Consider the following 4,890-nt stretch of genomic DNA (forward strand, 5'->3'; position numbering starts at 1 on the left):
CAGAGGCCAGGTGCTTTTGGCAGTATTCGCCTTAGAAACACATTAGTGACAGACTCAAGGATGAAGTTGTTGCTGTCATGACCCTCCACTGCTCTTCTGGTCTGTGAGTAAGGAGTGAGCAGACCTCTCCTTACCTCCTGGACAGGTGGCTTTCAGTATCTTCATGAGATGTAGCCTCCCATCTGGTTTAAGGATAAGAATAAGATAGAAGAGTTTTGGGAGAAAAGGGTCTTTGGTTAAGAAGATGTGATGAATAATCATGAAGACCAGAGTCCAGCATCCACAAAAGTCAGGCATCCTCCAAATTCCTGTAACTTCAGTTCCAAGGAATCTGATGGCCTCTTTGGCCTCCACATACACATAAGCAGGCAGGCACAGGTACACACACACACACACACACACACACACACTTTTTTTTAAGGCAGAGGGAAAGGAAGTTTTAATTTTCAGGTAGCTAATAGATTAAATGAAGCAGAAGTTAGAGAGGAGTATCAGAGATACTGTGTTTGTTTTTAAAGCACCATATAAAGCCAGTCATGGTGGCTCCTACCTGTAATTACAGCACTCACGAGGCTGAGGAAGGGTTTTTCCAGTCCAGCCTAGGCTATATTATATATAAGGTCTTTTCTTATACGAAAAAGCACCAGATAGCCAGCATATTTGTATCTTTTGTTAATATATAAGATTACTTGTATAGCTAATCAGTTTGACATGTTCTTAAAATTAGAGGGCATGAAGATGTATAGTAATGGAGGTCCTGTCTATAAGGATTATCCACAAGTCCACAGGAGCTTGTTGCATATGGGAGATTCTCTCTGTAGGGATTATCCACAAATACACAATACACGGGAGGCTTGTTGCATGCATAAAATGTTCAGTGGCTGTAAGCCAAGGAGTTGACAATTTACTAACACTTCAATCAGTAGCTTAGCCAATACCACAGATAACAGTGACTCGGAGAACGTCAGATATAACTGCTTGCTTATCCATGATCTGTTAGTGCCTAGAAACCCCCCTTCCAAGGATTTACATGTAGACTTTTCCTGTTGCAGCAGACAAAGTAGCTTGATTTCTTTTTTGCACCTTTTGGTGGAAAGTGCCTTGAAATAAATGAGACAAGAATATTCTGGTACTCTGCTCCAACATCGTAGAGCTATGCAAGGAGTAATCCAGTTTGAAATTTTCTAAAGTGTGGTAATTATTGCACACTAAAGATGAGAATTTGTTTTGTCACTTGAATTATGGTTTGGGTTTGGTGTTTGAGACACCCCCCCCCCGCAATAGTATATATAGTTGAAGATTTTGTATAGTGACTTTGAAGTGGGACCTGTGGATCTGAGGTGAGCAGTATGTCATCTTTATTTTCTTTTGTGCTATTAGTTTTAAAGAGGAGAAACCAGGAGAATCCTTCCAGAAGGATTCTTACATGTTCCATGATAAAGACACTGATGTGATCAAGAGAATGAAGTGGGATTCCCTTCCAGGTTGTTCTCTCCAGTCTCAGAAGAAACAAAAGACCAAATTCCAAATGTCGGGTTAACAGAACAGTGTGTCTACACCCCTGCATTTCAACATGCTGAATTGTGTACAGGGGACACCATGCAGGGGCACAGTCTGTTTACCAGCCTTCATTCATTGCTGCTTTGTTGACATGTCTTATTCTGACACCATGCATATTTTTTGTTTCACAGACATTGCTTTTTTTAGCTTAGTTAGCTGCATTGCCAGCAGGGGATGCAGTGTCTATATAAATCCTTAGCTTGCTGGAGTACTCATGTGTATACCTAATTGTAATTCTTCATTGGAGGCATTTGTGTCCCTGCCACATATCATCTGAGAAGTATAGGTCGGGAGGCTTCTGGGTGCCTGCTGTGAATTTGTTAGTAAAAGTTTTTATGTTTTTCCCAGAATGGTTGTCTGAAAGCTCTTTTCCTGCTCCTTCCCTGAAAAGGTACCACATTACCAACCAGCTTGTTAGTGTATTAGAGCTGGAAGAATGGGAAAGTGTAGCTGCGTGTTGGCTTTGCTCTGTTCCCGTGCCAGCAGTGCCATAGCATAGAGCCAGTCTATTCGGCTGATAGCTGCAGCCTTCCTGGGCCCTAGGATGTGATGACTGTGGAGGCCCTGCACAGTGTGCAGCTGCTCCCACGCTGGACATCTCCATTGCCATTTTCTCAGTCAGGTGTGAGGGAAATTCAGTGAGACAAAGCCTCCAAGGGAACCGAGCAGCACACTACTGAAGCATCCTGAACTGTGTGGTGGGTTGTGACTGCACATAGGAAGAGCCTTGCCATCCCTGATCCCTGTGGCAGTGCCATGGCATGGCACTCTTCATCATCACTCTTCCCTCACACTCCCAGTGGGTAATGCTAAACATTCAGGTGGTAGACACCTCTGCTGTGCTGGAATGTGAGCTCATGTATGTTAAGTCTGAGAGGCTTGAGGTACCATCTGCCTATCATGAATTGAATTCCCTCAATTTTGGAATGCCATCCTGACATGAGACTTTATATTTACATGAAAGAAAAAAAAAAACATTTGAATGGCCCCTGATGTTACTTCCTATTGCAGACTCTAACACACGTCTAGGCAATGGGTAATATGCCCTGAGATAGTTTTTCTGTTCCGGAAGTCAAGAATAGCTATTGTGGTTTTAAGGCCTGGACAGTAAACCCATTAATGGGGTTACACATGAATCTGGTGGACTGGTGGGGCAGGAATGTGTGGTGTCATGGTAGGTATGACTTTAATATTCTGCTGTATCTACAGCTCATCCATGCCCCCTAGACCCATGTCAGGTTAAGGTCTAGAATGACACTAATACAGAAGAAAACTGCAGAACTTCTTGTGCCCAACTGTAACCAAGAGATGTGACTACTGGATGCTTCCTGTCTGACTTTTTTAAAAAATTTTTTAAAAAAATGTGTATGTATGGTGTTCTGCCTGAATGTATATCCATGTATCCTGTGTGTCCCTGGTGCCCACAGAGGTCAAAAGAGGGCACAGATGCCTTGGAACTTGAATTATGGAAAAGCCAAACTCTTCTGTTAAGAACAAGGGCTCTTAATCAGCTCCTTGCATGTGACTTACCAAGGGAGTACTTTCTTCCAGGTCCTGATGAAAGTTCTCTTGCCTGGCCTTTCTGAAAGTTTGCTGGAGACTCTGGATTGGGGGGTTTTGGAAGGTGGCTACTACAGTGTAGTTGCTTATCATCCTTCATGTGACTGTTCATCTCTTGAATCTACTATACCATGCATGACTGCCAGCCTCCTGAGGGAGGACCTGCAGTGCCTGGAAGCCAGTCTCTAAATGGCTCTGACTTCCCCCTTCCTACAGACACATCTGACCCAAGTGCATGCACACACAGGAATTATCCCTCTGGTGGGCTCAGAAGCCTGACAGCCCCTCCCAAGTGGTTCTCAAAAGTAAAACAGGCTATCCTGTTACCAAGAACTCTGGTATAGAAAGTGAGGGTGACATTGTTTCTCAGCATTTGGGGTGTTTACAGGGTTCAGCACCAGCATCCAAAAAGAGAGTAAACTGTCCCAGAGCCCCAGGGATTATTCTGTGAACAGAACTGGCCATACACAAGCATCTTTCTTCATCATGGGGTCCACTCTTGCTTCCCGTGGACTCAGACCTGGCTACTTGAACTCTTCTCTACAATATACACATTTGGCTTAGAAAGTGGATGCAAATTATGTTCAGTAGAGAAATCTTTTTTTCTTCTTTCCAGGCAGGGTCTTACTTTGTAGCCCAGTCTGGCCCTAACTGCTACAGACATCCACTACATCTGGCTCCTGAAGTCTTACTCCTTATAGTTGCATGTCAGTAACAGTGGAGTCAGATTGATGTATTTGGACATTTCCACTTTGGAGCTGTTGTGCTACAGAGGAGTTAAGTGGAGTCTTGGAGGAGACTCAGGCCTGGGGTAGGTTCTAGGGTTGCTTTTATTTTTTAGTTATTTTATGTACATGAGTACACTGTAGCTATCTTCAGACACACAGAAGAGGGCATCCGATCCCATTACAGATGGTTGTAAGCCACCATGTGATTGCTGGGAATTAAACTTAGGACCTCTGGAAGAGCAGCCAGGATGACAGTATAAGCAGCAAGTGAGTCAATCAGCACAAGAAAGTGACCCCTCTGCCAGACATTGCCTGTTTAATGTTTCCACACCAAATTGGGTGTGGAGCAGCTCACAAGTATCAACTAGAAGCCAAGAGAATGTCCACCCCAACTACTGCCAACAGCTGGTGGTGGTCACCTCCCAGCCATGTGATCCTCTTTCAGGCAACTCTGGCTGTGCCCATACCTTCTGCTTTAGTGACTTGGGAGCCTGGGGAGGAATGCCCCCAATCCCTGACCACAGCCTTTTCAATTCTGGCAGTGTAGCACCTATTCACCTGCTGCGAGGCTCTGGGCTGAGATATATACCCAACACCTTGTGTGGTATGCTCCTGTTGACCTCAAGTGTCTTGCGGGTTCCTCCACCCAACCTACTTAAGGTAGCATCCCTTCTCTATGTTTGTCCACCTGCTCCCAGAATGATGACCCCTCAAAAAGAAACGCTAAAGGTTTCCTGCTGTGTCATTCTGGATCTTTCATAGTTTCTGAAGAGTTTCACATTATAGTGATTGTCAGTACCATATACTTACAGGCAGTCCCTGGGTCACTAGGGAAGCAAGCCTTTCTCTACCATCATCTTTGTGTCCTACAGGATATCTGATGTGGATGGAAGACTGACCTGGCTTTTAGGACCAGAATGTTTTTTCCAGAACTGAGATTGAGTCCAGGGCCTTGCACACGTTGAGCACATGCTTAACAACTGAGCTATACCCTAGCTTCAGGTCCTAACATTCTTTTTTTTTTTTTTTTTTTTTTTTTTTT

This window comes from Mastomys coucha, unplaced genomic scaffold (assembly GCF_008632895.1).
Source record: "Mastomys coucha isolate ucsf_1 unplaced genomic scaffold, UCSF_Mcou_1 pScaffold15, whole genome shotgun sequence".
In the NCBI taxonomy this organism is placed as follows: Eukaryota; Metazoa; Chordata; class Mammalia; order Rodentia; family Muridae; genus Mastomys; species Mastomys coucha.